The sequence below is a fragment of the Cyanistes caeruleus genome, chromosome 10 (assembly GCF_971803275.1).
Source record: "Cyanistes caeruleus chromosome 10, bCyaCae1.hap1.1, whole genome shotgun sequence".
NCBI lineage: Eukaryota > Metazoa > Chordata > Aves > Passeriformes > Paridae > Cyanistes > Cyanistes caeruleus.
Genome location: NC_141710.1, coordinates 20,727,359 through 20,750,470, shown reverse-complemented (window position 1 = coordinate 20,750,470; position 23,112 = coordinate 20,727,359). Strand labels below are relative to the sequence as shown.

Sequence of the window (23,112 nt, the reverse complement as noted above, 5' to 3'; positions counted from 1 at the left end):
GGTTGGAGGAAGCTTGGAGCAGCCTGGTCTAGTGGAAATTGTCCCTGGCTATGGTTGGAAGAAAATGATCTTTAGGATCCCTTTCAATCCAAACCATTCCATGATATCCAGAGAGAGCAGGACCAAGCAATAGGACACCCACCAGCACATCACCTCCATCCTGGGGACACCCTGGGTTTGCCTTCCTGCAGCTCGGGGATGGAAGGCACCCAGGCACGTTTGCTTTACACAGTGAAAGAACAGCCAAAAGGTTCCAGCTCTGCCTTTCTTCGACAGAAAGGCAGCCAGAGAACTGCCCTCTCCCACGAGCCTGGTGCTCAGCCTATGAGATAATACAGGCTGGCCTTTTCTTTGCAGCTGTATTGTTTTAGTGCTTGGAAAATAGCAGCAGGCTGAGCAATGAGTCATCTGTCACTAGATGGGGTTAAAGTAATTTCCGTTTTCTGTTGCCATGGGGAAATCAACGTCCTAAGATTTGTCCTTTCTCCCACTCAAACACGTGGGAGTAGAAAGCCTGAAACCCAGCAGGACTAAACATTTTTTTTTTAAATTATTTTTTATATTTTTTTTGTCCCCTTATAAACAAACTTCCCTCCATGGCCTTGCAGCTGTCAGTCTGTTCCCGGAATCGTCCGGTTAACAATGTCATTCCCCTTGGATTGCAAAGAATCCAGAAGCAGAGTTAAGTAAATATTTGACATTCATATAGGAGTTGCTTCATGTTACCATTTGAAGAGTCTCTTTTTCTTGTAAAGTTTTACATGTGCATTCGAGGGGGAATTATAAACTTGATATTATCCAAATAAAGTTGAAACTTCAAAGGAAAAGTAAATTAAAGTAACCACTTCCCCAGCACATAGCGTCAGGATATAACAACTAACAGAAACAACAAGGAGGAAATAGCAGTAAATACCATTTAAAAACCTTGCTAATGTATAGTTTATATGAGTAGCAGCACAGCAACATCTAGTGTTGATCAGGAATATAGCTGGAAGTTATCACATGCTTTGTTAATGTTATTTTGAAGAAATTAAGTGTTTCCTGGACCATGACACCACTGCCTGGCCCCAGCTCCTTCTCCCCTGTGTTCCCTACAGTGTCAGCTCCATGGCACTGCCTGGGTTAGCTCTGCAGAGGTGCTCCCAGCCTGCCTGGAGCATCAGGAGAATCACTGGGATTCTACTTAAGCACCAGCTCAATAAAGCTACAGATTTAAATGTGATTCAGCACAACAATTGCCAAAACTTTTACCATCTGAACTGAAATTAAGGAAGTGATTCCTACCTTGGAGCTGATCCTTTTACCAGTAATCACTGATGTCAAACTGGCAGAGCACTGAAAGTTATTCCCTTCCCTAGAAATGAGTGTGCAAGTGTAAAGTTGCCACTGTAAGTGGTGTCTTAGAGCAAGCCCTGCTTTCACCCTCCTGTATTTCCCCACAAATGCAGGGATTACTGTATTATGCACTAGGACAATCTAGTAAAAAAAAATAAAAATTGATTGAGGTTCATATCTCATGCAGACACCTCTTTTTAAATAAAAGACACCTGAGGTTCAAAGTTGAGTTCTTGCTACTTAGCTCTTCTGTAGGTATCCATTATGGATGAGCATTCATTTAGTTTTGAGTACTTTAATTTAACTAAACTAACCAAGTATAACTCAACATTAGTTTAGGTTTTTTAGTTTAATTTTTAATGACTTTGTTAAACTCACAGATATGTTTTTTCATATAAACAAACCTTTACATCAAGATTCACTGTGGACTATTTAAATGAAATAATTTGTCTACTTAGATTACAGCTCCTACTACATGAAGTTTGCTTCATCTTCAGTAAGATAATGTCAATGTCCTTTAGATTTTCTCAAACAGAACAAAATTAATGACTGGCTGTTTTCCAAGTCCAGCTGTCTTGCAACCCCCTGTGAACAGATTTTTTGCCACATTTAAGTTTATTACGTGATCTAATTAGCGCAACTGTGTAGGTGCGTGGAATGCACTGGAGGAGAGGAAAAAAATAGAAGTGTACAAAATTCTGTTATATAATTTGCTATGGTATTACAGAGACCTGGATCACTCTCTGGATTCTCTTCAGCAGGATTTTGGGAGTGAGCAGTTAGACAAGGAAAAGGAAAGGACATTCAAGTCTATCACACAGAACGGGGCCAAGAGCAGGAAAGGCTGACTACCACCTGACTTTTGTGGCTTAGAAACACAACCACAATTTTAAAAGGTATTAATTCCATACTCACATTTGTTGCTTTTGCCACAAGAAAAAACAATTCAGCAGAATTCAATGCCTGACTGGAAGTGAGGACTTCAAGCTTGTCAGCCACGCTGAGAGGCTTGTTTAAAATCAGAATGAAAAACAGCCTTATAATTAATAGCAAGAAAATACAGATTATTACCCACTCTGGCCCTGAAAAAGTCATCAGGGTGTCTATTGGAAACACACAGCCAGACCAGAGATCAGAGCTCTGTTTTATGTTATTAAGACATTCACACCACCCTAACAAAATTAAACAGCAGCTCAGTAACACGAAGCAAGATCAGACTCTTTCTTCCTCCTACATGCATCAAATGACATTTTAAAGTGATGTGTGATCTTTCAGAGCCTGTAAAGGGGTCAGGCACCAAGTGCATCTGGCATGCTGATCCTCTCATTCAGGGGCATGAAGTCATCCTCCAAGCTGCATTGCTGAGTCAAGAAAGTGCAATTTTCCACGTGTCACTTTATTGACTTGCACACTGAACAGATATTAGTGTTAATGTCATTGAAGTTCAGGCAAATTTAAGAAAATTGCAAGCCCTGCTAATTGTGTTTTAATTTAACTAGAAATAAAACAGTGCTTGGTAAAGGGGGCTGGTGTTATTTGAACAAACACACTCCACACAGCCCTCTATAAATCAGCTCAGTGCTGGATTCCTCCTGATGGGGTCAACTTGGTACAAAGGGATCTTCAGAAGTGTGAGTTTAATTACAAAATTCCTTCTAGATTTGCCACCCTGCCTTCCCCAGCATGCAGAGGAGACACTGTCATCTCAGCAGCCCAAGGTGCCTCCACTGTGCACACAGGCTTGGCCTGAAGCACAATCATCCCATCCCAGTGTGCTTTAGGAGAAACAGGATACGCTCTGGGGCATGTGGCTGTGCCCAGTGTCACCCTGGCTGATGGGTCTGAAATGAGTTTGAGGATAAGATTGAAGATGATAAAGTACACAATGGCTTTGGCTCTTGCAATCAAAATATTTGCTGTGGCAGAAACAGTGCTCTGGCGATGGGAGGTGCCCTGCTCTAACCCCTGTAAAACCAAAGGCCTTACCTCGTGCCCAGGAGCAGATCCTCAGAGTGACCTCCCACCTTCAAAGCATCTCTCAAGGGTCTCAGAGCCCTCATCTTGCAGATTTGGGTCAGTGAAAGGCACCAACAGCATTAGGGGTATGATTCATTTGATCTCAAACTACCAGCTAGAGCCTATTCCCTCTAAGTCAACTTCTTACACACACATTACACAGCTAGTAACTGTCCCACAGAGGACACATCCCTGTCCTGCAGAGGCTGGATTTGTGCTGGCTGGGATGGGCAGGTCAGTGCTGGGAACAGCCACCTCAGCTGCTGTCAGCAAGTCCTGTCTCTCCGCCCTGGGAAGCAGTCTCTCCTCTTGGGGAGGCAGGTTAAAGAGCAATTCAGAAATCACAGGATGGGCTTTCTGCAGCTGAAAGGGAAGAGCAGCACATTTGCAAAAAAAAAAACAAACAACCAAAACATTCCTGGGGATGAAGGAACCTTATTTACCAGAGTGTAAAACCTTCTGTTTCTGTAGGAACATCTGAAGACAAACAGAATAGTGCTTGTGGTGCCAGGTAAACAGCTCTCACATGCCATGGCTACGGTCTCTAAGGAGCTGCTGTTTATTATGAGCTATCCCAGCCTCTGCGTTGGTGACAAACCCTCCCTGTAAATCCAGCAGGGAGAGGCTCACAAGGAAGGGAAGAGCTTGTATGGAGTTGCCAGAGGGATACTTATTACCTTTGGGATTATAAACTTCTATTTTTTCCCCTCTGGATTTCTGCCTTTTCCCCCGTGTTTTTTCACATGAACTCTGATTCTTTGGATGGAGTCTCACCAGACCCATTTAGAATGGGCCTTTGGTAGGCAGAACAAAAGTGTTATCAAAGGAAAGATGTTAGTGATCCTACAGAGGCATTAAAAAGTCAACTACATCTGAATTATTTATTTCCTAGTTTCTGTGAACTATATTTAAACAGAGAAATGCTCGGAATTACATGGAACTAAAGCAAGAGGCTCCCTAGAGGCCCTTGATAAGATTTAAATTTGCAGTAAATATTGGCATATTGATTATTATCATGACCTGCTGATTTTTAATTTCCCTTCTCAGAGAGCCCCCAAACTTTCTCTTTCTTACCCTGATTTGGATTGTTAAAAGGGTTATAGGCATAAATTAGGATCCCCCAGCTTGTGCTGGTTGTTAATGTGATAATTGCCCAGTGCTTTTCTTTGGTCCTTCACCTAAGCTTTTGCATTTCCAGAAGGATGTTCCAAGTGATGCAGTGAGACAACAAGCACAACAAGCTTTAAGGAGTACAAGCTCAGGTAGGCACGTGGCTGGGGAATCCTCATCCTCCTCACTGAGGGTGCAACACACACCTGGTGCCTCCTCCTGGCAACTGGCTCTTTGCCCAGCATAAAAGCTGAGGAGGTTTTTGGGAATGAGGCCCCACAGCTGCAGGAGTTCAGGGGGGTTGGATATCCTGTGGCAGCAGGGGAAGCCCTGAGGAAGCAGAGTCAAAGCAGGGCATGAAGGAAGGCTGCATCTTCTCCCTCCTCACCCCAACAGCTGGAGAAAGATCTCCAGGGGAATCCTCTACTCTTGGTGTTGCAGGGGACTCGATGTTTTTCTTGTGATTTCACAAGGGGGTTTTATACTCATGTATTCCCACCACCTAACTGGTAAGCCTTGACACAGTTCATTCTTTTCTTTTTAATCCAAAAGGACAGAGAAAAGGTTTCTTCGTGGCACTGTCATTTCTGCCGTCCTCATACCAAGGAGTTGACTGCACTACTTTATGGCTTCCCTACCCTTCCATCAACCTTGGGATGTTTATTTTTCTTCAAACATAGCTGTTTGCAGCATGCTAACAAGAACTGAAGATCTTTTAACACTGCTATTTGTTTACTGAAGACATCAAAGCCTTTTTTTCCACGAGCCCCCTTTGAGCCGGTACAATCTGCAAGCAGCCATGCAACACCGAGGTGTGTTTTGTACCGCCAAAATAAAACCACAGTACACTGTGAAGATACAGGTATTTTCTTATCTCAGGTTCTAAATTTAGCTCTGCTTCATCCCTCATTCCTCAGCTCCCCAAACCATCTGTCCTCAGCCCAGAGCCCTGCAGCTCCAGCAGACCTTCCTGCTGCCACCCACTTGGGTGGAGGGACACAACTGCCAATGTGGACTGTGGCAGGGATAGCAGCTAATCTAAAACAAATATTTTGCAACATCTACGAGCAGAAACATTTCCCCATTTCACTTTGATGGCCGAGATGCTAACAGGAAGCAGTGCTCCGTTATTTAGTGTTAGGTCCTGTCAGCTTCCAGCTCAGACACAGCCTGTAGGTGCTGGGAAATACGCAGCACAGGAAATGACAGATGTTGGCAGCAAAATAAATAACAAGAGCTGCTGAAAATAAAGTCCTAAGAAATGCTGGTGTATCCTTTTTATGGATTTCCTAGATACATTGAGGCTATTTTAAGGCAGATTGAACTCCCACTCCTTAGAGTGTAAACAGGATTATTCCCTCTCTGGGACATATGGCAGCCTAAACATCATCAGCTGTGCTTCACTGGTATTCCCAGTCATGTTTCAAGTTCTGCCTCACCCCAAACATGCACACCACCATTCAGAGCCTCCCAGCAGCCTTCAGGGAGACTTAAGCACTGCCAGTACATCCCAACAAGCATCTCCATGGAGGATATCCTAAATCCTGGCCATGGAGAAGGATCTACTGGAGTGGAAGCAAGAAATCAGCTCCCTCAGGAGCTCCACAGGTCAGCTGTGGTATGGACAACAGGAAGAAAAGGGCAGCAAAGGAGGAGGATGGGACAAGGACTGACCTTTGGGGTTTTTATTGCACAGTGAAGAAACTCACCCTGAGATGCATTGGATGAAGACAGAGCAGGCAAAGATCCAAGAGGTTTTCCAGGAATGGGGAAGGGTGATGGGCAAGGTCAGTGAGGGTAAGGCAGATCTGCATGGACAAAGTCCAGGTCATGAGAGGCTCTGACTGTAGTGGTTGGGAAAGGTTTGTGTTCTCAGGGCACTTTCAGGAACGTGTGACTTACTCTTTATTCATCTGCTATGGATGTGATCCAGCCCACCACAAAGAGACATCCTGCATGGCCTGGTGCTGGTGGCAGCTTTGGAGACCTGTTGCAAGGAGGAGACCCACAAAGGAGGGGCTGGGCAGCAGAGGATGTGCTGCTCAGCAGGTTTTAATCCTGAAATCATAAGGGGAAAGCAGTACAAAAACTTTTCTCCATCCACTAGCTTTAAACCAGGCAAGCAGTGCTGGTACAACAGGGTGCAGTCACAGAGGCTGCAGGTGTGTGGGACAGAACAGTTTTGGCCACTTCCCTTGACTCTGGGTGCTGTGAAACTCAGGTACAGCATGTGGCTCAGCATGGCAGGGCTCAGCCTCCCAGAGGTGTGAGAGAAGAGGAGAAACTGTTCCCCCATAGAGCCAGGAACAGGGACAAGACCCCCTTGGTCAACTGGGCTGCCCCTCAGGTGTGTCCTGCAGAGCACTTCCAGAATCTTGCCTGCAGAAATAAGATGGCAGACCCTTAAAATAAAAACACAGTTTTAAGCACATCCAACTTTGGGATAGAGCGTAAAATTTCTTGCCAGAAAAATTTAAAACAAACTGGAAACTGATCATCTACTCATTTAAACGATGTGCCTGGAGCTAAACCAGCAAGACCGAATAATCTCTGCACTGCTTTCATCTTCCTTCAACTTTTCCTTTGTTCCATCAGCCACATGTGTGTTAAGTGTAAATTGAAGGGCTCTTTGCTGGAAAAGCAGATTGTGTAAAGGGCTTGGCCCTCATTTTATAATTCAGCTTCAATATTACAATTATTCTTAATAGCACTCTTGTTTTGTTGTATTATTTATCCTGGCTAGAACCCTCTAGGATCCCCTGAAGGGATTTTTTTTTTCTTCTGGTGGATTTAGCCAACATCCACTCATGAATCCAGATGTTTCTGCTTTTATCCACGGGAATTTAATGATATGGACATGCCAAGATCATAACTTCAGGCTCAGCCTCAAGACAAGTATTTTTCAAATTCCCTAAATCAAAAATGGAAAGTGCCACAAAAACCCCCCTGGGTCTTACTGTGTTTTAGCATGCCAGAATGGAAAACAGCCACAGGACAACACTGTTCCATGTTCTGTGTTGGTACAGTCTCCTGTGCTGAAGCAGAAATCACAGCTCAGATTGTGCTGCTCTCTGTGATCTCAGACACAGACATTGCTTTTAGCAGAAATTCAGCTCTTCTTCCCCTTCACCAGCCTGAAGTCAGGAGCACAGACACACGTGGGTCCAAGATGCTTACATGGGAAAAATACTCCAGCCCACCAGGCAGAGCCAGTGCTGCTGTATTTAAATGAACATGTGCCTGTGTGTCACAGACACTCTCCCCAGACAAAACTGGCTCTGAAATAAGGACAGGAATGAAACATACCCTGCCTTGATGGACCTGGTGAATAACACAGTGTCTGCTGGGCCTTTGGCAGCACTCAGGAAAAATAACCAACCCCAGACTCACAGTGTGAAAAAAGCAGCATAAAGCAGAAATTGAAATAACCCTAATAACCTTCCTTCTGCACTGCCTGGGTTCTCCTCCAGGCACTCCTGTTAGTGACACCCTGAATTTCTTCCCTGCTCCCCATTTTTCAGCATGAGAATTAAAGTTAGTGTGGTGATGGTCAGTGCCAGCGTGGTGGTGTGCAAGGCATCCTGTAAGGGATGGCCACATCTTCCCAAGTGCCCCGAGGTTCCTCAGGGTCAGGACACTCAGGAGCATGGAACAGCAAAGGCAGGAGATGCACAGAACAGTTTTCAGTGGCCTTTTGGCAGCTAACACTAAACACCCTCTCTGTGAGCACACAGTGCACAGCGAGGACACGGGGTCATGTCAGAGTCCATGGAATGTGAATTTTAGCCATTCCTCCAAGGCCCTCCCAACTGGCTTGGGGTGCTCACCTGCAGAACCATGGTTCTGCCTTTACTGTGCACAATCCAATCCCTTTTAAAGCCCTCCCTGAGCACTGGGCAGGGGAGGAACACAGAACAGTGATTCCAGCCTGGTAGAGAAGAGCCCCTTCTGCTCCCCAAGAGGTTCCAGCACAGATGCTGGTTACTGCTTGCTCTAACAGCATTAGTTTTCTACCTGCAGAACTGCTGGATCAAAGAAAATTTAAATTATTCCTAAAAGCTCTTCTAAGGCTTCCCCCAGCATAGAAAAGCCTCTCAGCTGGCACAAAGGGTGGAACTGGCTCCATAGCAAACCCCTCCAGGGCAGGGATGTGCTGGGACAAGGAGGAAGCAAAAGAGCCAGGGAAGTTGGGCACCCAGCAAAGCTTTTCACCCGCCTACCCCAGAGCTGAGCCACGCCAAAATCCTGCTGAGGGCAGGGGTAGGTGGTGCCATCAGGCAGGGGGACAGGAGTCAATAGGGTGTCACATGCAGGAGGCAGGAAGGGAGCACAGAGTCAACCTGGATGATGCATTTGAAGAGAAAAACACTTTTCTTGTTAATATTGTGGCTCACATGTGCTGTGCAGGGCTTGTTGAGGGTGCACATTAAATGTCCCACCAGCACAGTCAGTCTCCCACTTCCTACCACATCTTCTGTTTTATAACAAGGAATTTTTTGTATTCAACCATGCAATTTAAATTTTAAAGGCCACCCAGTGTCCTTAAACACTATATGACAAACTGTGTACCTGTTCCAACTTATGGTATTCTTAGTAAAATATAGATTCAATGACTTGGTCTTCCCTGTAAAAAAAACAACTCCATTTTTCTTTAATAAGTTCATGACACTCAAGCTACTAATTTTGCTTACCATCACATTGTTTTTTTGGACACAGAATAAAGGAGATTAAATATATTTTTTAAAAGAGGGTTTATCCAAGTTGGAAATGAAGAAACACAAAAATACTCTTTAAAGAGCTGGGGTTTTTTAAAGGAAAAAAAAATATTCACTCAGCAGGTCATAAAAGTGATAAAATGCTTTTGTCTCCATTTCAGTGGAAGCCAGTTTTGCCTTTAACATCCTGAGCATCATGGGAGCCTCAGTGCAATTTGCTCCTGCTGTTACTTCCCTGCTCCTTGGCCCATCCTGCTACTGCTCCCTGGCTGGGATCAGCCACCTGGTTACAGCCCTGCTCCCTTTCCCCTGCACTGGCTTCCCAAAGCTCTGCAAACACGTGCTGAGTGTGCCCCCTCACCCTGCAAACACCATGTCTGAGGTTGGCTGTGTTCTGTGCAGCTTTGGCTTCTGTGAGGACTTTGTGAAGCTGCTCCAGTTTGCACATTTAAAGATGAGACTCAGTCACACTTGGCAAGGTGGATTGCCAGGAGAGTGGCACAGCTGGGCAAGGACAGGTCCTGAATGTGCTTACACTGGGATCAGAAGTGCCCCTGAAGCCCTGTGGTTCATTCCATTAGATCATTTTATGAACCTTTAATTTGGCCCTTCAGCCCCATTACACCTTCTGCATGCAGAGCCTGGGCCTCTGAATTTAAAGGCTTGGCAGAACTTCTGTGGGAATTACACAGCTTGCTTTTGACATCACAGAGAGCAGAACATGAAGATTTGCCTTTCTGCTCTTCCTTGTGCCTGTCAACCTTGCTCTGCCAGTGACACCAAAACATGCAGAGACCTAGAGCTGAGATAAACACAGCAACACAGACATCAGCAGCAGGAGAGGTGTAAAAAGTAACCAGCATTCAGCATGGGCTATCCCTGCTGCAGGCAGAGCCTCAGGCAGGAGCACTCTGACAGTGCAGGAAGATGGGAAATGAGGGCAGAGGAGCAATGGGTGAGGCATCAATTTCCAGCCCTGTCATTCCTCCAGCCCATCCACCTTGGAGGCCTTGCTGTTGGTTCAGATAATCACCAGTCCTGCTGTGCTGACAGAAATCTCACCTCCTGTGCCTGCCACCCCTTGGGGTTTTCCTTCCCTTCAACCTTTGGAGCCAGTCTGGAGAACCCCCAAAATAATGGTGTTTCCATGACAACAGCCCAGCAGCACACTCCTCTGGGACACCTGAAGAATCAAAACACTGCCAGCGCTTTCTCTGGCTCCAGCATCACACCCCATGGCACAGCTCCTGTCCCTCCTCCCGTGCTGCAGTGGGCTCAGCTCTGTGGCACCCCTGTCCCAGGGATGATGCTGACAAGTGACACCACACCAGGGCTGCAGAGGCAGCTATTGGACCACAAAACCAACGGGGGAGAAAGGCCTGAAGGGTCTGCAGCCTAAAGGACTGGACAGATGTTGTGTTTTATAATCCCCTAAGCTTATTAATCACATTCATCATTTTCATGCCCTCCTTGGTATTTTACAGGGGAAATGAAGGGGTCATTTGTTACTCAGTCCCTGCTTTGCTCCCGACACACAACATCTCTGCCTTAATTGAGCAGAGCTCTGGAAATGCTGGACCAAATGGTCCTGTCCCAGCAGAGCACCCTGGCACCTGAGCAAGACCCAAAGCATCCCCATCTGCCCCCTCTCCCTGAGCAGGGCAGAATCAGGCCCTGTTTACCCAAGTGTTTTCTCCCAGCACCTTTCCCAGAGGCTGACTCCAGCTGAGTGCCCATTGATCCACCACTCCTGAGGCAGCTCCAAACCCTCATCCCTTCCCTGCAGCACTCTGTCTGCCCTCAGACCAAGATTTACGAGGCCAATCCACGGATGTGGCTGCAAGAGGAGTCCAGAAGCTTTTGCTGCAGCACCACAAGCATCACAGAAGCAGCAAAGTGCTCTTTGCATACCTGATCCTCGCTGAAGGGATGCAGGAGGACGCTTGCCCAGGGAGCAGGCTCTGCACTGGGACCCAAGGAGGCAGCGTGGGTGTGTGCCAGCCTGACAATGGGCTTTCATTTAACAAGCACAGATTTAAGTGTGGAAATCAAATATGAAACAGTCGTGGCCAGCATTGTCTGCATTCTTGGAGGGGCACTAAATGAGCAGAAAGAAAGGAGCCGAGACACTGGCCCAGACATGCTCCAGCTGTTTGTGAGTACCTCTTCCCTCCTCCACTGAATGTAACAATTCAGCTTGTTTTCATTTCATTATTGGATGTTATTTTTGCAACCTGGGAAAGAATAGAAAAATGGAGGGGGGGAAAAAACATCCTTCAAATGCTTTTGGTTTATTTTTAAGAACTAGACCACTTCTTTCCTATCAGAGATAAGTACAGACTTTTAAAAGTGCACAGGGCCTGAGGTATTATTAGTTAGGCATTTGTTTCTCAAATAAGATCCTTTATCTCAGAGGCAGCAGCACTTGTGTTGCTGTGGTTATTCATGTAAGTCTCACTCATTTAGTACTGAGGAACATGCAATTAAATAGCCATATAAACACCCCCAGGCTGAGCAACAGCTGCCTACAGGTAACCTTCAGCTTCATGCACTCACTTGACAAATGTTTCAGCTCTAGCCCTGAAAATCTTCATCTGCATGTGGGAGCAGGGCAGGCCCTTTCCTCCATCACTGCAGGCACAGCTCAAATCAGGATTTTAATGAGTTGTTTTAAAGCCTGGTGCTGCAGATCCCTGTAACACAAGTGCTGCTCAACTCAACTCACCACCTTCCCTTCCCTCCTCCCCAAAAGACAGGTTATCCATCTTTAATGCTCAAAATAACTCCCACAACACAAGATCTGATGGTAATTTGTTTTGCCACTTTTTTTCCTCCCTTCAGTTTTGCTCGTGGGGGACATGCCAGCACACACTGCCCATGCCTCAGCTGGGAACACCCCACAAAACCATCAAACAGTCACCAAGAGAAGGGCCAGGGCTATGAAGTTTCCCATGGAGGGCAGTGGGAATGCCCAGTTGTGCTGGACTTCTCTGGAAGGATCTCTCCTTTGTTTTGATGCTGGCACACTTCAGCACAGCAGTGGTTTTCCAAGGGAGGAGTAGGATTCAGAGTGCTTCTTGCCATTTATCTTTCCCTTCAGGACATCCACTAACCCAGGCGCTCTCTCCCTCCCAGCTTTTGCACACTCCTGCAGAATTCCCAGCAGGTTAAGGTCAGGTATGCTTCAGAGTGAGATATTGTCTCTCCATACATTGTTTTGCCACATCTAAAGCAGGTCTGTAATTTTAAACCTGATATTTTAAGCTCCAACAAGGTATTTTGAAGTGCACATGCAATAATTTCTCACTACACACCCATCTTTCCTTTCTAATGAATGGCATTGCTCTAAGGATTTGCACAGAGAAGCTTTAACCTAATTTTTACCTTATTCCATCTAGTTTTTCAGCATGAGGAGTGTTTTATATTTTGTTAATGAAAATTAATTATCATATTAGAAACTCATTAAAGGTAAAAGATGATGATTTCAAGCAAGGAGTTTCACCTAATCCAGAAACTGTAAGCATCTACTCAACACCAAGGCCAGAAGCAACTTCATTTACCTTAATGTGTGTGCTTATCTCTAAGCAGATGCTTAAGTGGTTTGTTGGCAAGAGCTGGAGTGCTTGTGCCTTTCCAGGTGACCCTATTTAATAATTATCAGTATTAAAATGCTCAATAACTATAAACACAAGGAAAAAACACCCAGCATGGAATCAGCTCTACCCAGAGCTTTTCTAAACATGATTTCTGCATTAGTCAGGAGGGTCAGACTGTTCCATGCTCAAAGGCTGACCCCAAAAGCCACAGGAATCAGTGGAAGGGTGTTGACCAGTTACACCAGTTTGGGGATGGGATCCCCTGTGGGCAGAAACACCTTTCTGTTTTGGCACCGTGACTAACAGGGACAACAAAGGCTCTGCACTGACATTAAGAAAATTTGTTCTATGAATTGACATCCTGTTAACCTCCAGCTCCCTCAGAGGAAGCTGTTAATTTAATGGTTGCGTCAGGAAGACACGGCAGCGGAGGAAACCTCACAGCCTAATGTCAGTATTGACACCTGCACAGGGCAGCACTGACTGCAGGCAGCTCTGCAGAGCCAAAATTGAAATATCCTGCCCTTGACAAGGAGAACATTTTCAAATCTAAGTGATTGTAGCCAGTCCAGACTCTAGAGGCAGAGCAAAGCCTCTCCAGATCCTACAGGTTCTTCCAGTTTAATTCAATGCAAAAATGGATGGATTAATCCACTCTCACCTCTTAGAGGTAAGATGCTGCACACAGTCTTGTCTCATCCTGATGCTAAGGGGTGTCAACAGAAAGGCTGATTTTGCTATTTGATTTCAAAGCAGTTAAATTTGAGTATAGGTGGGTATCCATTTTACTGAGTATCAAACTTAGGTCATGCAGGTATGCAAAGGTAAAAGTAGAAGGTAAGGATGAGACACTTAAATACACCCAAGTGGTAAAACACCCAAAATTAAATGCTTGGCTTAAAGGTATAAAGGCCCTGACTCCACAAAACTCTTCAGCACAGACCTGTAGCAGACAGGGCTGACGCTGCTGAGCTCAGCCTGACACAAGTGCTGTAACTAATATGGTGATAATCAGGATTCATTGCAAGTTGGATGGGATCTAAAATGCAACTGTGCTGTAAAATTATGGATTTCACCAGGCAATGCCAGTACATCACCTGAAGCAATGAAGTTATAGTCTCTCCATTGCCTGCTCTGACACAGGCCTGTATTTATACACCAGAAAACACTTTAATTTACAGCACCAAAGTAGAAAGATCTGGATTGTTGCACTGCTTTCAGGAAGAAAACCTTTATCTCTGTGTGTAAGGCTGGTGCTTGCACTCAAGTCCCAGCTCACTGCCTCACATCTTGATACTTGTACAGATCTGAGCACCACCTTCCAGGCATGAGATCACACACTTGTGTCCCTGACTCCTGCAGCTCCAAACATCATTCCTGATCGCGGGTTCCTCCCAGCTCTGACTCATTTTCTGTGAAACAGCCCATCACCTCCATTCATTCTGCCTCCCACACAAACATCACCGTCCTTTCCCCAAATCTGCGCTCCCTGACCCTTCAAGCTGTGGCTCGGGGTCAGCATCACCCTGGAATCCTTTATCCCACTGCTTACATTTTCCATCCACCAGCTCCTAACGAGAAATGCCAAGGAAAGTTCCTTGCAGCTTCAGCCAACCTCACCTCCCAAGGTCTTTTTGCCCAGAGGGACAATAACTACAGCTCAAGCCAAGATACTCTCACATCCAGACAAGGGAAGTCTGGAAGCCCTGATAGCTAATGACCTACGTAAGCCTGTGTTACAATTTCACTCTCCATAATTCAACTGCAGTTTCTAAACTGCGTGGAAATGCAGTGTGGTGTTTGTGGAAACATTCACATTACTTAGATTTTGGAAACAGCAATGCTGTTTTCAGTGGTCTTGGTTAACCACAGTCTTGAGCTATCACAGTCACTGGATAAATCTTAAATGTGTTGAGAGACATTTCTGCCAAAACAGAAAGGCAGAATTTGTGAGGCATTTCAGGAAACAAAAATCATCCCTGAACGTGGGTCCTCCTCTAGCAGCAGCCAGTGCAGGTGTCCATCTGCACACAGAGCAGATGGCAGAATTAAAGCCTAAACCTATAATCATTAGTCAGGCAAAATTACAGCAGGTGATGGTGTGCACAGCTGAGTCCAGGGCTTTATGGCAGGCAATCAGCACACTCCTGCCCCACAACCTCTGCTGTCTCTGGGGTTCTGAGTCAGTGGTTCTGCTCCTGGGGGCAGTGAGCTTTGCAGAAGCCATTCTCCCTGCAAGTGTTATAATTTCCATCTCGGTTCAGCATGCTTCCTCATTGAGCTGTCATTGCCCACAAATGGGTTTTCTGGGTAATTAATACCACCAGGGCTCTAATGAAGATGCCACATAAGACTCTGCTACAGCAGTTCCAGGTGACATGACCAGTCTGCCACCCTTTTGCTGCTCTTCAAAAACGTGATGCCCCTTAATAGGACAAATCAGGATCTAAATAGTGCTACAGCACTGAGACACAGGTCATTTTGCTTGTTTAAAAAAATACCTTCAGCACTAAATGTGCAATTCTAGACAATAAAATCCTGTTTATCCTGTCAGGAGGAAATCATTAGCAGCAGCCCCCCAGCTTTCCACAGGATGCTCAGGTGTCTCTGGGTGGTGTTTTCATGAGCACCTCACCAACCATGGTCATGGTGTTGGTAGCAGGACAGTAAAAATGGAGTGCTGGCAGCTCCTGCTCTGGTCACAGCAAGAGAACTGGAAGAGGCTTCTGAAATACCCCAGCCACTGTGTAAATGCAAGTGTCAGAGCAGGAAGGGTGACAAGTGTGAAGGTCTGGGAAGGGAAGGGCTGGATCAAATTGCCTTGACACATGTCCAGTGCAGAGGACTGACCTGAGACTACTTGCTCCTCACACAGATGGAGAGGTTTAATTCTGACAACACAGCATGTAAATAAACAAAGCCAAGCAATCCTTACACAGGAAAAGCACTAAGAAAGCTGTTGTCAGCAAACAAGATCTTTTAGTGAATACTTGGAAATATTGGACGTATTTTCACGTGTGTGAAGTGCAATTGTGTTTCCTTGTGTGCAGGAGGTTATAGGAGTTCACATTCCCCACCCCTGGCTATGGCTGTGCTGGGGGATGTGGGGGTGCTCCATCACCAGCCCCAATCTGGCTCCTGAGCACACCCTGGTGCTTCCATCCAGCTTTGAACTTTTACACTTGACTCACCTCAGGAAACATCACACCAGACATTAATCCTACTGTGCAGGTACTAATAAGGAGACAAAACACCACTGAAGCCCCTGTCAACCTTTTCCTCCTTGGGACACCTGATTTATTATTGACAAAGTGCTTCCTGCTTTGTGCTGCCATCCAGCCTGACTGCAAATGTCCGTCAGAACTGAGGAGCAGTTCATCTCCTCATCTCTTACCTTCGGGGCAGTGTTGGTTAAAGTCAAACCACATGAAAGGAAACAGTGTGTGGCTGATTTTAAAGCTCTTAAAAAAAAACAACAGGCCTTTTTGTAATATTGGATGGAAGTTTTTATAACTGCTTCTGATAATTAATTGGAAACCAATCGAAGAACAAGTAAGTGTGCATGCCACAAACTGTACGTGGCAGGAAGACTACAGAAGAAGTCCAATAAAAAAAATTTTGCTGGCAAAGATCAAAGAAAAGTAAAGGCATTAGTTAATGGTCATATTTTCTTAAAAAAAAAGCCCTGTCTTTGAAGGCAATAGCTGATGAATAAGAATCCAATGAGCCAATTCTTATAAAGTTCCTTTGAAACAAGGTACACGTACACACTCAGAAGATAATTTCAAAGCACTGGCATTATTACATATATGTCTTCTCTATATTATTATATCTATTTCTATATATAATCTATATGCTGTTGTATCTCTATAAATTACAGTAACTTCTCAAAGGCTACTGTTGTAGAGAAGTTCTCAACAGAGAAGGAGACACCTACTCCACAAACAATCTGATGGCCAAGCTGGCTTCACTATTTCTGTTTTCTGAAAGCTGCCAATTAGGAGATTTAGCTCAATCCTACTGAAGTCTTCTACTTGCGTTCACTAATGATTGGCCCATTTATGGAAGCTCAGACCCATCAGAAGACCAAGATGCCAACATTAGTGATGCCTGGCTGTTAGGTGCCTGCTTCCCAGGGCAAATTCCCACTCACACCAGTAACACCAAGTTGCTGGAGTGTCCATATGAAGCAGAAGTCATTTACCTTCTAGAAAGCCCAAAGCCCCAAATGCTGAGCCAGGCCACAGGGGCAGAAGGATATTGTCCTGGTTTCAGCCACAGTAGAGTCATTTTCTTCTCAGTAGCTGAGACCCACACAGACTGTTGGTCTGAATCAGAAACTGCATTTTTGGTGTCTGAGCCTTGCCCTCTGTTCTCACCCCAGCCCTTGTCTCCTAAGGGTGTCTCGGTGTACCTGAGTCACTTTAACAACTCAGTCACCCACACAGGTTATGTTGGTCCAAGTCAACTATTCCAACCACTTTCCTTTCACCTTGCCTGTCTGACCCTGGGCAAGATGATTCAGCTCACTAAACCATCCAAAAGATTCAGGCTTGTGCTTTTGGAGGGTTCCTGGCCGTGCTCAGAGCCACAGGGAAAGGTGTGTGACACGTGCACAGCCAGCACACCAGCTCCAAAACAGGCACAGCTCAGCTAGGGCTCGGAAGATAAAAATCTAGACAAATAACACAAACCTCCAGCACATTTTCCTACCTTTGGGGGATTAAAATGCCTCCCTGTGTGTTGAGTCCTCTGCTCTGAAGCGTGTTCCTCTGTGTGTGTAGGAGATCCCCATAAAGAAATAAATGCTCGATTATGAGGGAACTCTTGTCTCGTCCTCCCTCACCTACCTGCTTCTCTTGGAAAGATCACACCCCTTTTCTTGCCTTTCCTAAAAATACTTCAGAAAAAAGCCCTTTCTAATTTAAAAATCAGCTTCTCAACCCTTTCATATGAGGGTCGATAGAGCACATAAGGCAAGCCTGGCACCCTTCGCTAAACCTCAGGCAGCTGCCAGCGGTTTGGTTACCCCACCCAGAGAAAACCCCAAGTTCAGTGATGTTTTTGTTACCCTGTGCTAGGTGCACGTTTCCTCTTCTCTTTTCACTTCTAGGGAGGGCACAGAAAACAGAAAAACAAGCCCCAGAACCCAAAAGGAGTTTGAACTTGACATGCCCGCACACACCCCTGTTACTGAGCACTGCCAAGTGAGGCTCCTCAGATTATCACAGGGGACTCATACTAGGAAACCTATCCCAAATTTGCTTTTATTAGGAATCATCATCCTTCTTCCAAAGTGGAAGTTTGCACTTGGTGGGAATGTGCTAAGTCTCACACATATTGTTGTTATTGTGTGGCTTTCCCTTCCTCTCACAGCTGCTAAGCCTTACATACAGGTAATAAATATTGTGGAATGACTGCAGTCAGCTACAGCAGGGTATTAGAAAAGCCTCAGATAAACCTCCAGTGTCAGATATTTGTACTCACTGAAGGCCATTGAGAAAGACAGGCTTGGAAAAAGTGAGCAGAAAAGATGAATATGCTGGATTTTATTACACATACCAGGAAAGCACCAAAACACTGATTTCATGAGACTACCTAAAACCAGACATGCAGGAATAGCTCTGTGCTGCAGGATTTCCACAGATAGCTAGACAAATACCTTATAAAAATACCAGAAATAAAATACAAGTGAAATGTCTGTGTTAATACACCGAGCACACATCATTAAGTAGCAGTGGTATGAGGTTAGTGGTAAAGTGATTCTCTTGTTTAAATCTAGCCTGGAAGATGTCTTTCCAATTTTAAAAACCTGAAGGACTCTTGAGGAGACTCAGATTCCAGCAGCTCCCTAGAAATGTCACTGCTAATTCTTTGCTGTGCTTGAGGCTCTGACAATATTGTTAAAGGATCAAAGATGACATTTATCCAGGTCACTTCTGTGGTTAACTCACAGGTTTAGTGGTCAACATTCAGATTTCAAGCAATTTCTGATGAACTGAAAGCTTTGGATTTTAAGGTAATATTCACTTTAGGGCTGGGAAGAACTAAAACACGAATTATAACTTCAAAGTCCATTCCCATTCTCCCTTTCCATGCCAGTGCTGTTGAGGTTATAGCAACACTACCGACTTTAGAGAAAATTCAAAGGGAGAGTGCTTTCTTCATCTCACCCCTAGAAACTTCAAAGAGCAGAGGTGACTTTGTGCTCCACAGTGTTTAACCACCAAACCTTCCCTGGGTGATTCAGCACGATGACAGAGGGGTGACAGGGCAGCTGGCTCAGCTCTGGGGGCACCAGGAGCATCCTTTCTGCAGCTGAGCAGCAGCACAGTCACCACATCAGAGGGGAAAAGCTCACCTGGGGTACCCACAAAACCACACCAGGCTGTGCCTCACACCTCAAACCAAGGTGACTGTGCTGCAGGCTCCCACTCCAGCTCCTAGACATTCAATTCCACTTTTCCTAAGTGTGCTGAAATTTAAGAAGTTAATGGAACCAGTAGTGCTGAAAGAAATTCAGCTTCCCAGCTGAATAGTGACAGGTACATAAATTCCTGTGGTGATTAAAAAAGTGAATCTCAGAACACAGCAAGCACCAGGAGATCCCATTAATGTGCTGAGCTTCTCTTATTTGTCCCAAATTTGCACAGACTGGAGCCAAAGGACTGAGGGACAGCATCCTCCAGAGTCCTGGAAATTGTACTGGTGTTCACAAGACCAGAGACTCATCCCATTCATAGTAATCAATATTGTAACAGTGGAATGTTCAGGAGGCTGCAGAGACACAGCTATTCAGAATTTCACATCCTCTGTAGGGCTGTTGTATCCTACCTGGTGGGTTTGCTAAAGCCCTGGCAGCCCTGCCACATGCTGCTCTCTGCAGAGCTCAAAACTCTTATTTGGCTGTTGGATCAACACTGGCTAGCAGGATTTGGAAACCCATTGTGCTGCCACAAGCTCTGCACTTCCCAGGGCACTGATTGAGGGGGATCCCTGCTCCCAGCTGGAGCAAAGAGCCCTGGCCCCCATGCTGAGGGCTCACCAGGTGGAACAGTGAAGTCCCACAGCAGCACTTGCCTGCACAGTAGTCTCTGAGCACAGCTAAGATGTGTTTTGCTGGGGATTACTCTGTTGTTACTGCTTCCCCTGATAGCATCAACTCCAAAGCATGGATATGGCCATGGGGAATGCTTAAAGGATCCAGATGCAGTCCTCAACCTTAATGAGTTTTCCTTTCCTCAAAACACTTCTTCTACAGTGACAGCCATGACTCAGATGCCTCAGCACAAAAGAGGAAGAGGCATTTATTTGGTGAGTGCTTGCAACTGAACCAAAAAAAAACATGAGTAGAACACTTGGCCCTCAGTACACCTTTAAATGGGAATTGTTTTAAAATACTGTATGGTACACAGCAGCCTCCTGCCTTCAAGAAGGCAACTTGTCTTAATAGTCAAGGAATATTGAGAAAAGCTTCACAGAACACCAGGATAAAGTTTTTTACATGATGTGACTCTGGACTGGTTCAGACAACCTTACATCTCTCCTTTAATACCCAAAATGAGCTTCCACATGGACACAGGGGTGTCATAGGAAAAACAAACAGAGAAGGAGGCATTTGTATGAAAAGCACTTAAATAATCTAATCTCTGTAGCTAATTTAAGAACTCCTAGGGAAAGAGAAGGTAGAGATAAGGAATCTTAATGAGGCCAGGCCAAAAATCAACACATGAGCAGCAATCAAATGCTTTCTGACTGCTGTCTGTTCATTATACGTGATGAGTTTGACAGTTTCTCAAGAGGAGAGACCATTACAAAAATAGTAAAGACATTCCACTAAAAAAACCCACTGAGCCACTATTAAAGACTTAGTCAACAGTAAAAGCCTCGTAAAGCATTGTTAGTCACTGCTAAAGTATTGCTAAGCAACCCTTTATCCTCCTTCGGACTGGATTAGTTTCATCACGGCAATAACCAACAGCCTCCATCCTCACTCACAGCTCCCAGTTTGAAGTGCCATGCAATTTTCTTTGAAACTCAAGTGAGAGTTGCCACTCCAGCTCCTGTTGAAGAGTGAGGGGACATCACTCACATCAGCAGGGGAGCCTGTCTGCAGCTCCAGGGGCTTCAGGAGCCAGGCTGCAGTACACCAGTTAATTCATTTTAAGAAATGAGCAATATTTAGTCGCTCTCACACTTTTAATTCTTTGCTGATTACAGGAGCAGCTGATAGCCTTCTCAGCACTGATTTTAAAAAGGCCAGCCTTTACCAAAGCCAGAGCAGCTGCCATCAGGATTTCCACTGAAACTCTATTTAACTTTAGCAAGAAACCAGGAAGCTCCCAGGCACAGACCTTGCTGGATTATTGCTCCCAGGTAACAGCTCTCTGCTAGGCATTTGCCTCTATCTTTATCTCTATTTTGTACACCACTGGCATTTGTATTATCTCAGCAGCACCTCCAAGGAGTTCCTTCCATGGATATTAGTAATAATTCACTTAACAGAGCAAATTCAGCTGGGTATTAACTCACCTAGTCCAGACTTTCAGCAGTTTTCAAAAGAAGATGAGTGTGATAAATAAGAGACGTGACCTGCCTCAACATGACCTGAAACTCAGCACAATGAGGGGTCAGCTAGACACAGAACCAATAAAATGGGACTTCAGAAAAGCCAAGGAGCCCGAGAAAAACAAACCAGATGAGTCTTGCCTAGTGCTGCCACCCCTGTAGTCCCAGGTGTTGGAAAAACAGCATCCAGCAATTATCCACTTTCCCAAACTCTAGCCAGAGTGAGGGAAGAGCTCCCAGACACCTCCCCATCATCTCTGTCTCCCATTCCACTCTCAGGCTGGCATACATACACCCACAGCAGCTCTCCTCAGCCTGCATGGTGCTTCTACAGACATACAGCCACTTCTTTAACCTGACAGATGTGGTTTGTCACCAGCCAGACCCACAGCTAAGAGTCACTCACAGAGATGCATGCTTCAGTTGGGAAGATGAGGACTTTCCCATGAACTAGAATTATTTGTTCATTCCACAATTTCAAGTCCCTGTCTACAAAAGCATTGTTTCTTAACAATAAATTTTATAACATAAAGAAACCAGTTAGATGGTTAGAAATGCCACTTATCAGTGAAAGCAGGGTGGCAGCCACAAAAATATCTTCAGAGACCCTACCTGTGCCAGAATGACCCTCTCAGGGAAGGAGCAAAGTGACATTTAACACAGAACTCATTATCTACTATTTTCAGCCTACAATTAGCTCAAAGAAGTAATGTCCTTTCTCAGGACTACTTACAGCAAGAGCCACAGACAGCACACAGACCACAGCACAGCTCAAGCACAGGAATAGGCCCTGGGCTGAGCTTAAATAGGGCCCAAGGCCAGGTGGGGCTGAGGTGCCAGGTGAGGCTGCTCAGGGCATCATGTTCACATGAGGTCCTGACAAATAAACCTGATGGTGATGCTGATTTTAAACAACATGCATAAGGCCATAGTGATTTGTTCCTGTGTGAGAGCAAAGGCAAACAACAGCCAAGTATCAGGACCTCTCCCAAAATGATCCCATGATAAAGTCCCACGGCTCTGCTGTGCCACTGGGCTCTGGTGGCAACTCCTTCCCAGATTACCTGGGATTATCAACCACTCTGTTGATGGAAATGCTCAGCTGGCAACAGACAGTAGCAGTATGCTTAAATTTAGTGATTTTTTTTTTTTAGCAAATTCCCAAATTTTCCAGGTTAATGTCACCTTAAAGAAAACCTCCTCACTCCTTTCAAAACCTGAGGCTGTTTCAGTTGGTTTGATTTCTCACATACATTTCTCTCCATGGGGCACAGCTCAGAGGAAAAAGAAATGCCTGGCTTTAGGCAGTCAGATTTTAATAAGTGCACAATAAATTTATTTTTCCTAAAATCCAGCATGTGTAGACAGCGTAGCCCACCCTTCCTTCCACATCTTCCCTGTCTGGGGCTGAGCCTTCTTCCTTATCTTCAGCCAGCAGCTCTGACATTCTCCAGATATGCTCATGAGGTCAGACAGAGACTTTTTGGCTAAGTACCCTCCTTATCCACCATGTTTGCACGTAAAGGAGGCTGGGGACATCTTCCCATATTTGAAGCAAAGGGAGAGTTTTGTCTCTGTGGGAGCCCCAAAGACACAATACAAGTGTTTGCCTTGTGCTGCTCTGCTCCTTTACAAGGCCCTGATGGCTTTCAAGGGAATAGATTGCAGGGCTGTGCCAAAACTGGCAGCTTCCTGCAGAATTTGCAGGAGACAGCTTAAAACAGGTTGAAGGTGAAGAAGACACCCAGGAAACCACAAGTTGCAGTGAAGTG

At 45.2% G+C, this 23,112-nt stretch overlaps 1 protein-coding gene and 1 long non-coding RNA gene across 5 annotated transcripts in view; one reads left to right on the top strand and one right to left on the bottom strand.

Annotated features, from left to right (window-relative positions):
- PLD1 (phospholipase D1) overlaps window positions 1–22,170 on the bottom strand; it is a 100,089-nt gene extending 77,919 nt beyond the window's left edge. For 2 of the 4 annotated variants that reach the window (XM_086844310.1, XM_086844313.1), the window contains exon 1: window positions 22,074–22,170. The gene's annotated coding sequence lies outside the window, so the exon portion shown is untranslated. The remainder of the gene's footprint in view (window positions 1–22,073) is intronic. The other 2 variants (XM_086844316.1, XM_086844315.1) reach the window with 2 other exon arrangements.
- On the top strand, window positions 3,965–7,171 carry LOC111933333 (uncharacterized). The gene is made up of 3 exons (XR_015274595.1): window positions 3,965–4,150; window positions 4,550–4,613; window positions 5,014–7,171. It is a non-coding gene; the product is annotated as an uncharacterized LOC111933333 (long non-coding RNA).
- Window positions 22,171–23,112: the final 942 nt, after the last annotated feature.